The following is an 11,933-nucleotide window of genomic DNA, read 5'->3' on the forward strand; positions in this document are numbered from 1 at the left end:
CAAAAAATTAAGAAAAATAAAACTAATTCAATTCAATATGTTAAAAATACAAATAATATATCAAAAAATTCAGAAAAATAGAACTAATTCAATTCAATATGTTAAAAATACAAATAAGATATCAAAAAATTAAGAAAAATAAAACTAATTCAATTCAAAATGTTAAAAATACAAATAATATATCAAAAAATTCAGAAAAATAAAACTAATTCAATTCAAAATTCTAAAAATACAAATAATATATCAAAAAATTCAGAAAAATAAAACTAATTCAATTCAAAATTCTAAAAATACAAATAATATATCAAAAAATTAAGAAAAATATAACTAATTCAATTCAAAATAATATACCGGAGTGGTATGGCCGGACTCTGCAGAGCGTCATGGACTACATCACTCCAAATTTCATGTATCATTCGAAAATGGACACCAAACACATCACGGGTAATATAATTCACATGATCCATTCAACAAAGTTTGGTACAATAAATTATTACACATCATTTCTTCCCTTGTGTCCCTGCTTGCTTACGATTGTGCCGTAGCCATGGAGCATCCTCATCATTTAACTTAATGCTTGGGTCGGTGTTCACTTTGAAGGGCGGAATTTCAGCAAACATATTATAATCTTCTGACATGTCTGTCTTGTCCTCCACTCCCACGATGTTTCTTTTCCCTGAAAGAACAATGTGGCGCTTTGGATCATCGCATGATGTACTGATCGTTTTCTTATCTTTCCGTTTCCTCGGTTTGCTACTCATGTCCTTCACATAGAAAACCTGAGCGACATCTTTCGCTAGGACGAATGGTTCGTCAAGGTAACCAAGATTGTTGAAATCCACCATTGTCATTCCGTATTGCTGGTCCACCTTTACCCCACCTCCTGTTAGCTTGAACCATTTGCACCGGAACAAAGGGACCTTAAAGGAGGGTCCATAGTCAAGTTCCCATATCTCCTCTATGTAACCATAATATGTGACCTTTTGCCCATTCTCGGTTGCTGCATCAAAGCGGACACCACGGTTTTGGTTGGTGCTCTTTTTATCTTGGGCGATCGTGTAAAATGTATTCCCATTTATCTCGTACCCTTGGAAAGTCGTTATAGTCGAAGATGGTGTCTTGGCCAACATGTACAGCTGATCTACAACATCATTGTCATTCATTAAATGTTTTCTCAACCAACTGCCGAAAGTCTCCATGTGGGCCTTCCTAATCCAGGATTCAGGCTTCCCCGGGTTGTCCGAGCGTAAAATATTCTTGTGTTTCTAAAAGTACGGAGCCACCAAGCTGGAATTGGTCAGTACAGTGTGGTGTGCTTCAGTCAGAGAATGGCCGTCCATACATGTCGTTGATTTCCTTCCGATCGTGCCTTTTCCACTTAGTCTCCCCTCGTGCCGCGATCGAGGAAGACCAATCGGCTTAAGGTCAGGAACAAAGTCAACACAAAACTCAATTACCTCCTCATTTCCATAGCCCTTGGCGATGCTTCCTTCTGGCCTAGCACGGTTACGAACATATTTCTTTAATACTCCCATGAACCTCTCGAAGGGGAACATATTGTGTAGAAATACAGGACCGAGAATGAAAATCTCTTCGACTAGGTGAACCAAGAGGTGCGTCATAATATTGAAGAAGGATGGCGGGAACACCAACTCGAAACTGACAAGACATTGGATCACATCGTTCTGTAACCGTGGTAGATCTTCTGGATTGATTACCTTCTGAGAGATTGCATTGAGGAATGCACATAGCTTCACAATGGCTACTCGAACATTTTCCGGAAGGAGCCCCCTCAAAGCAATCGGAAGCAATTGCGTCATAATCACGTGGCAGTCGTGAGACTTCAGGTTTTGGAACTTTTTCTCCGCCATGTTTATTATTCCCTTTATATTGGACGAGAATCCAGACGGGACCTTTATACTGCTCAGGCATTCAAAAAAGATGACCTTCTCTTCTTTGGTCAGAGCGTAGCTGGCACGACCTTGAAACCATTCCGGATGCCGGTCATCAGGGTCTTTCACACGTTGCTGGTCCTGCCGTGCTTCCTTTGTATCATTTGTCTTCCCATACACGCCCAAGAAGCTTAGGAGGTTCACGCAAATATTCTTCGTAACGTGCATCACGTCGATTGCAGAGCGGACTTCTAGGACTTTCCAATATTCTAGCTCCCAGAATATAGATTTCTTCTTCCACATGGCTGCGTGCCCGTCAGCTCCCTTCGGAACTGATTGTCCGCCAGGACCCTTTCCAAAGATGACTTTCAAATCCTTGACCATATCAAATACCTCACCACCAGTGCGTTCCGCAGGCTTCGGCCGGTGATCTGCCTTGCCGTTGTAATGCTTGCCTTTCTTTCTTACTGGATGAATTTTCGGAAGAAATCGACGATGCCCAAGGTACACGTTCTTCTTACAATTTGGCAAATGTACACTTTCAGTCTCATGTAAGCAGTGCGTGCATGCATTGTATCCCTTATTTGACAGTCCCGAAAGGTTACTAAGAGCAGGCCAATCGTTGATGGCTACGAAAAGCAACGCTCGTAGGTTAAATTCCTCTTTTTTGTGCTCATCCCACACACGGACACCAGGTCTGCCCCACAGCTGTAAAAGTTCATCAACTAATGGCCTTAGGTACACATCGATGTCGTTGCCGGGTTGCTTCGAACCTTGGATGAGCACTGGCATCATAATGAACTTCCGCTTCATGCACAACCAAGGAGGAAGGTTGTAGATGCATAGAGTCACGGGCCAGGTGCTATGGCTGGAGCTCTGCTCGCCAAAAGGATTCATGCCATCTGTACTTAGACCAAATCTTATGTTCCTTGCGTCAGCTGCAAAATCTTTGAACTCTCTGTCGATCTTTCTCCATTGCGTTCCATCTGCGGTGTGTCTCAACTCCCCGTCCGACTTACGGTCCTCTTTGTGCCATCGCAACAACTTGGCATGCTCTTTGTTCCTGAACAGACGTTTCAACCGTGGTATTATAGGAGCATACCACATCACCTTGGCGGGAACCCTCTTCCTGGGTTTCCCGCCCTCAACATCGTCACCAGGGTCATCGCCTCTGATCTTATAACGCAATGCAGTGCATACCGGGCATTCATTCAAATTCTCGTATTCACCGTGGTAGAGGATGCAGTCGTTGATGCATGCATGTATCTTCAGAACCTCTAAACCTAGAGGGCAGACAACCTTCTTTGCTTCGTACGTACTGGCGGGCAACTCGTTATTCTTTGGAAACATATTCTTCAACATTTTTAGCAAGTTTTCAAATGCCGAGTCAGCTACACCTGCCTGTGCCTTCCATTTCAGCAAATCCAGTGTGCAGCCCAGCTTTTTCAGACCATCATCGCATCCAGGGTACAACGACTTTCTGTGATCCTCTAACATGCGATCCAAATTCTCCCTCTCCTTTTCAGTTTCGCAGCGTCTCCGTGCATCAGCAATGGTCCGACCAAGATCATCAACGGTCTCATCACGTGCCTCTTCTTCACCTTCACCTTCACCTTCCCCTTCACCTTCCCCTTCACCTGCCCCTTCACCTTCCCCTTCACCTTCAGCATCCTCCATGAAAGTATCACCGAAATGAGCAAGATAGCTTTCATCGATGAAATCATCCCCTTCTTCATCTTCTTCCATTATAACCCCTCTTTCTCCATGCTTGGTCCAACAATTATAGCTTGGCATGAAACCGTGCCAAAGCAGGTGCAGGTGAACTTCTCTTGAGGAAGAGTAACCCTTCTGATTCTTACAGTCAACACATGGACAGATAACAAAACCCTTCTGCTTGTTCGCATTAGCCACTACGAGGAAATCTTTCAAACCCGTAGTGAACTCGCGGGAGAGTCGGTTACCGTACACCCATTGCCGATTCATCTGCATTATTATAATATAAAATATATAATTAACCATCATGCATTTGTTAAAGTAACTAGCTATAAACAATAGAAATTAAACAATGAACAACACACATGCATATTTTATCAATGACACACATGCATGAAAGGTTCAAGTTGCTAACCGCGATCGAGGAGGAACCTCAAGTGTGGCTCCAACACTTCATATCATGTTTGTTTCACGCTGTTGGGCATTTCATCAAACACCTTGTGTGCATAAGAGGAACCAAAAGCAAACCTACACCCCCTTGTGAAGAGAAGTGGCACCAAATGGCTAAGTGAGTGCGCTGAACTGGTATATATAGGGGAGGAGCTTTAGTCGTGGTTGGCCAGGCCAACCGCGACTAAAGGCCTTTGGGCACCTTTAGTCGCGGTTGGCCTGCCCAACCGCGACTAAAGCCCCTCACGTGCACCAGCTGGCCACCGAGCGCCCTGGCCCAAGCCTTTGGTCGCGGTTCGTCTGCCGAACCGCGACTAAAGACTTCATTAGTCGCGGTTCCTACAGTTTCGCGACTAATGGGGCTGGACGGAAGCCTCTTTTTCTACTAGTGAGCCGTCCCTCTAAGCCCGATCGACCTCTAAATCCAACGTCGGCAACCTCTGCATCCCCCACACCCTTAAAATAGACATCGAGGCCTAGCATCCTGGCGAACCTGCACCCCTAAGATAGACACAAAGGCCTAGCTACTCCGGTGACCTAGCGGCCTCGGTGCTCCACGCGTCTCCTGTTTCCTTCCCGTCAGAAAGTGACTGATCCAAATTCTGTTTCCTGGTGACTGATTGTAGCTAAACTGTATCTTTTTTAATATGCATATAATAGAACGAGGTACAAGCATACCTCTCCTACATCAATGATATTTGTGCCGGTCCACAAACAATGCTTAGCCACACTTTTGCCTCTGGTTTGTTAAACCTGTAAGCTTTCGCTGAACCCTAAAAACTGGTTGTGAAACTTATCACTACGTAATGTTAATGCTGTTTTTTATTTAATTTTTAATTTTCTCCATTTATGTATATTTTGAAATATTCCAACTTTGAGGAATATTTTTGTTTTATTCATTCTGAAATTGTTAATCATGTGTTTGAAAAATATCCATCAATGTTTTAAAAATGTTCATTGTATTTCAAAAGAATATCCATCAAGGACTAAAAACAGCGTATTCAAAAAAAATATCGGGTGTCAAATAGTGTTCATCATGTATTTATTTATTGCTCATGGATTAAAAATTCGTATCTTGTATTAAAAAATGTTTACCATTTGTGTTCATAGTGTATTGAAAATGTTCATCGTGCATTTTACAAAAATATTTGTCATGTAGTAAATAATGTCCAGCGTGTATTAAAAAGTTGCTCATCATGTATTTAAAGTAGGGTTCATGTTTTTTTCTTAATTTTCAAATAATTTTCAAGAATGTTGCATGATTTTTTACTTTTCATTTAATTTCAAAAGGTGTTTGGAATTTAAAAAAGTCCATATAAACAAAAAGAGTTTGCTATTTAAAAAATCGAAAATCATGATGAATGTTTTTCGAAAACATGATGAGCATTTTCTAAAAACATGATGAACATATTTTTAAATATTGAACGAACCTTTTCCGAAATACATGATAACATGTCTTGAGAAATACCTGAAGAGCCTTTTTAAAACATAAAGTGAACATTTTTTTATAAATTAGAACAACCATTTTTTAAACTCACGAAGGTCATGTTTGTGGCCTTCGTCTATCGCATTTACTTTGTATGGTCTTCAGGGGTGCCTCGGTGACGTGTCTTTAGATTGTTAGGGTTGTAAGCTTAATAGACCAATTCATGTACCTTATCCTCATAGTGAGCCATTGTCTCAACATACTTTTGATCTTGTTCATTTACTTGTTTGAGGGGTCTATCTCCCTTTGCTTCGAAAGGTCTTCACTGGTAGTACATTATTTTGAGAGTGAGACAAAAATGCTTTTATTCCTCGTAATAAAATTGCTTTTGGGTTGACTATATTATAAAGTCGGGTCGGGTGTAATATGTAACTTGTTTGAGTTTTAGATTTCTGTAGATGCCTTTTCCTTTCTTACTTTTACACTTGAAATAGACCAGATCAAACAGACATAGCTCTATGAAGCACTGATTTACCCCCTTTTTGGAATGAGCTTGCATGGGCTAGCTTCTTATACACATAAGTTCTTTTTACAGATGATTTTTCACAGAAGTTGTTCAACAATCATGTGAAGAGTTAGTGGCCACTTCCATCAAAATAATAACTATTTGCTTTGAATGAAGTGGTTCAAAAGCACTTTGTTCACTGCCATGGTTCAGTTTCTCAAAATCCTCCATGCCTTGGTTACAATGCCCAAAAAGATGCACCTAATATCTAGGAAAGAGGGGAGTATATATAATTAATGGTGGTGGCATGTGTTGCTCATCACTCTACATACCCTGATCACCACATGCCTTTTGTTCCAATCGTTGGCATGAACTAGAGTATACAGAGGTCTCGGTGTCAGTGCCTTGCCTAGTGCGTGTCATCTTGCTTAACCAAAGAGCCATTCATCACCACAAGCAATATAAAGGGGAAAAACTAGGGAAACTAAGTAGGAGACTAGGAAAACACAAGCCACGCAAATGCCTTATATTAAGCCAAACGGAATCCACTAATTAAGATCGAAATGCCATGTAACCACTATTGTCGATGCATCTTGTAGTTTATAGGCTCGAAATCACATCACTACAGATAGTGCAACCCGCATAAGGTTTCACATGAACCTTTCCGTGTATACATTTTGCGGGCCGGGGCAGGGGGTGGGTGGGTGGGTGGTACACACTCACACACTTCTCTCTAAAGAGCTCTAAAGTGTCCATTCACAAGCAAGATGTCATTTTCTGTCTTTGGATCTTGAGGAGAAGTAGGTTTGGGCACCATCTCTGATTATTCAAAAGGTTATTTTTCCAGTACGAAGAAACGTGATGTCGAAGGATACTGAATCTCATGGTTCAGTTTCTCAACCAAATGGTGATCGGAAAACTAATAATAATGGAAATCTAGACACTAATGAGGATCCCCAACAAGATAATGATCATCAAAAATAATGATGTTCCACCACCACCTCCTCCTGTGAGAAGACCACGGCGTTAAAGGAAGAAAGCCATCTAGGATGATTATGTCACTTTCATGAGAGAGAATATAAATGATAAAGGAAAGGTGTAGGATCCAACCTCTGATAAGGAAGCCACTAGAAGTGAAAATTCGTCCAAATGGTTGGTTTCCATGGAAGATGAGTTCAAATCTATGGTATCAAATGACGTTTAGGACTTACTAATAATTCATGATGGAGCTGAGAAACAAGGTTCCAAGTGTGTTGGGGATATAACTATTAGATATGACCTGCCCAGGAGGGGCCGGGTCACACCTATGGCGATTTACTATTATGAAGCCCACTGAAGACACTTGAAGATGGTGGTTCAGTTAAGGGCCCAAGGCCCAGAGGCGACTTAAGGCCCGTAGAGATAAACCGCCATATGTATGTAACTTGTATTGTAAGGAAGGAATAGAGTGAGAGCGAGACGGACACTTTCATGAGCCAGCCGGGACACTGTGAGCCGCTGGGCGTCAACCTCTGTATATAAAGGGACGACCCGACGGCGGTTTAGGGCAAGTAACATAAAATCGAGAACGAGGTCAAGCAGATTCGCTCCCTGGTTATCAAGACATAAGCAATCCCGCTCAAAACTGGATCGTAGGCTTTTACCTTCACCGTAAGGGGCTGAACCAGTATAAACATAGTGTCTTTTGTCCCGATTACCCCCTTCAAGCTTCCTAGTTGCGATGGCTCCACGACTAAGTCCTTTCGCTAGGACATGTGACGTGACAATTCCACGATAATTGGCGTCCACCATGGGGCCAGCGCACGGTGGATTTGAGTTCTTGAAGAGCAACTTTGAAGGGCACAAGGGATACGCTATGGGCCGGATGACCAAGAGTCTTCGCAGCAAGATCTACATCGACGATGCAGGCTGGGGCCCCGATGCCGGCTCAATCGAGTATGGGTACCGGGTCCCCTTCGGCGGAATTCACGTCTTCATCGGCAAGACCGGTGAGCCGGGTCCTGAGCCGGACATCTGCACCGACATCGTCGAGACGTCTCAGCGTGCGAGACCCACCCGGGCTCAGCCTGCCATGAAGTGTGCCTTCGTGGGATGAGTCCATGGAGGGGAATCTTTTGAAGGATCTATGTCTACTGGTGAGACGACCATCTGTTCTGATGATGAGTCCTTCATGGGTGAGATGGATTCGTTGTATCAACTGCAAGACGGTGGGCTCGGGGGCTGTTCCGATGGCAGCAGTATTCCGGACCCCTTTGAGCCACCGAGCCGAGTTGGGATCTTCATGGCTGGCACACAACCCGGTCAAAACTCTACGGCTGCGGCAGCAATAACCTTTGGGTCAGCGGAAGCCAGGGCGGGAGGCCCTGCGCGCCCACCGGCTCAGGAGCTGATGGATCTCATGGATAAGATGACAACCCTATTAACCGCCGTGGTCAACCCGGTGGATCAGACTCAACATGATGCGTAAGTAGCACAGTTAAGACCTGGCGGCAGAAGACGTCAGGATGACCGCCGAGCGGGCGGCTCTGGACGCTCGAGCTCAGCAGATTCAGTCGCAGGCTTTTCAGCTCATGATGGATCAGAACGCATCAAATGAGGTTATGAGGAGAAGGTACCAGAAGGCTCAATCTCGTCTGCCTCCAGTTTATGACCCTAGAAACCTTTTTCGCACACCCGGAGCAGGCCCCAGTAACCCGCCAGAGGTAAACCGGGTTGCAGCGCCCGGGGCCGACACGCTGGTTCAACAACGAGTGATGGAGCCCCCACGTCTGAACACTGCTCTGCCTCATTATGTGCCGACACCACCGGGTCATTATTTTAACCCGTTGGAGAACATGATCGCGACGGCAACACGACTGGCGGCTCTCCCAGCAGATGGCGATTCAACGACGACGGTTGAAACACGAAGGGTCAGAGAACTCCTTCAGACAGCTTTGGCACAGCAGGAGGCATACTCTTATAGTCAGGATCAGATTCATTCGACTCCTCGGCCGAGCCGGAGCCCAAGCTATAGCAGGCACATGGATTCAACGGCCGCTTCAAGCAATGCCCAATGCCGTGACCAGCCACGCGAGTGTGACCCGGCGCGTAATGGAGTTTGTTGTGAAATTGTCACGTCAGATGTCCTTAGTGTCAGGACTTAGTCGCGAGGCCAACGCATCTATGTGGTAGCTTGAAGGGGTTGAGCGGAATCGAGAAACGCAACACACAAGACAAGGATTTATACAGCTTCAGGCCCCGGGAAACATCATCCGGTAATAACCCTACATGCTGTTTGTGGCTAGGTCTCATTATGATCATGAGGGAGTCGCCGTAAGCCGGCTCTCCTCCTTGTGTCCAGCCCTAGATATTTTTTCTTGTTGCTTGCCCCTCTTTGGGGAGCCCTGGCCCTCCTTATATAAGTTAGAGGGGCGGGTTACATGTGGAGTCCTAGTAGAACTAGGACTAGTCTATCTTTTCTTACGAGTTGAATACAAGTCCGGGTCTTGCTTCCTCGTAAAGGAAATATTCGTCATCCCTTTGCTCTTAAGCCGTCCCACCTTTATATGAACCGGCATACTGGACCTTGGGCCTTCTCGTCCATCTGAAGTACCCGCCGGGTCACCCATGAGTCTTCAGGCTCGTGAGTCGTCACACCAGTGGGCCGCTGGACACGTGAGTCGCCAATCCTCTGGCGGTTACCAATGAAACATCAAGTCCGGCCGGGTCATATATCCGGCCGGGTCATATCGCGGGGTATATCCCCGACATTAGCCCCCAGTTTAATCTGGATTTATCCATGTTAAACTAACCCTGCAAAATAACTCAAGAACAATTTGATAGGTTGTGCTCCGGGTTAGATATTTGTAAGCCGGCACCTGATCATCTTTAAATCCTTGTCATTTCCTTCTTGATACATGCCCATCAACTCATAGCAAATCTCTTTTAGTAGATATGTTCAAATTTTGCCAATGCAAAAAATCTAGATACTTCCTTTGAAAAATCCGGGTCAACAGGCCAGCTTCAGAGTCAATTTGCTGACATTGGTCTCTTGTTGAGAAAAATTGTAAGAGATGATCCACTTGAGTCGGCGTTCAATGCTCTGACTTGACAAAAATATTGGTCTTTAAATATTCAACTTATATTCAGCCGGCTTGAAGATATAAAACTTGCCGGTTATGATTACCAAAATTGCCGGGTTATAAATAGATGATGCCGAGTCATAATTGTCGCCGACGCCGGTTTATGATTTTTGCAGACACCGGGTCAATCTGATTTACTCAAAACTGAAATTTTGAAGATATTTCTCTCTTATATCCATATTACATGTAGCCCCCAAGGGTCGGTTTAATCAGCATGAATAAGCCGGGACTTATTACCATGGCTTTAAATAAAATCCAGGTGTGTAGCCCCCATGAGTCAGCTATAGTCATAGTAGTGTAGCCGGGTCATCCTAGAGTTGTCTTCAGCAAAGAGCAATATGCATTAGCCCCCAAGTGTCGGGTCATTATGTAATAATGAGCAGGGACTTTGTAAATATGATGATGTAAATTTGAGCAGTAACGTGTAGCCCCCAAGGGCCGGCTCAGTAAGATATTACTAAGCTGGGACTTTGTATATAATTCATTGATAATAACATCATATGATGTAATCTTCACAATGGGGCTTGAACCCACATCCACAAGGTTAAGAGCTTTGTGCTTTACCAACTGAGCAATGGATCCTTCAATGTAATGGACTGAAGCTTGTGTACCTTCAATTTTTTACAGGAGCAATTTGTAGCCCCCAAGGGCCGGCTCATTACAATGTGATGAGTCGGATCTTCAATGAGATGAGCAAAAATGACTTTGCATTAGCCCCCAAGTGTCATGGTGCATGCTTGCAGCGACATGAGACTTGCATATTTGATGTAACCTCAATTTGAATAATGTAGCTCCCAAGTGCCGGGTCGTAAGCCTGCAACGATTCGGGACTATTCCTTCCATTGTAGAATAAATCATATCCATTAATAAAAATAATAGCCATTGCGCTAAAGCGACTTTGAAAACCTCAATCATAACACTTGTTATTGATAATCACAATAGAAATCCAGCCATGTTGGCTATTCAAGATTTGAATAATATAATCCGGTATGAAAACCTCAATCATTCAATATCATCATGAAAATCCAGCCAGTTTTGGCTATTAAAGATTTGAATACCTCATCGGTTGACAAGTAAATCCGGAGTTTAAATACCTGACGGCTCTTGGCCGATGACGACTTAATGCGCATTCATTGTAAGACGGAATTTTTGTAACCCGGTGGCCTATAGCCCTTAAGAAAATCAATAATTGATAATCCTTTTGAGACACCAATTTCAATGACGAGCTTGGACTGAAGCATTTATATAAGTCATAATTCTGCAAATACTGCATAGAGTTTAAACAACATATGCCCTGGCGACTTAACGTCAAGAGCCAGGGTAGGTAACCACCCAAATGTAGTCTTATCCTGCACACAAGTAGATTACAAGATCCCTATGATCCTTTGAAAGATACCACCGGTTTATGTGACCCGGACAGTGAAGTTGACTATGTAAGAGCCGGCACATATGATATTTGTGACAACTCAAATATTTGCGATTGTATAAAAACAGATAAAATTTTTAAGGCTTCTGATTCGAATACGATCAGTAAACCGTTCCAAAGGGGTTAAGCTAATATTCGAATACGATCATATAGCCCCCAGTGGCGTTGGCGTTGCCGATCAAAGTGGGTATCGACAGCTATGTTCTCTTTGGTTCGAGTACGACCTATGTTTGAACAGGAAGCCCCCAAATGACCTTAAAAATTGTTTAACAACGCTGATTCGAATATGATCCACGTCGATTCCCAAAGGGGTTGAGCTATGATTCGGATACGATCAAGAAGCCCCCAAGTGGGTTCAGCAGTTTGCTAATCAAAAGGGTATCGACAGCTATGTTCTCTT

Source organism: Triticum dicoccoides, chromosome 7B (genome assembly GCF_002162155.2).
Source record: "Triticum dicoccoides isolate Atlit2015 ecotype Zavitan chromosome 7B, WEW_v2.0, whole genome shotgun sequence".
NCBI classification, from domain to species: domain Eukaryota; kingdom Viridiplantae; phylum Streptophyta; class Magnoliopsida; order Poales; family Poaceae; genus Triticum; species Triticum dicoccoides.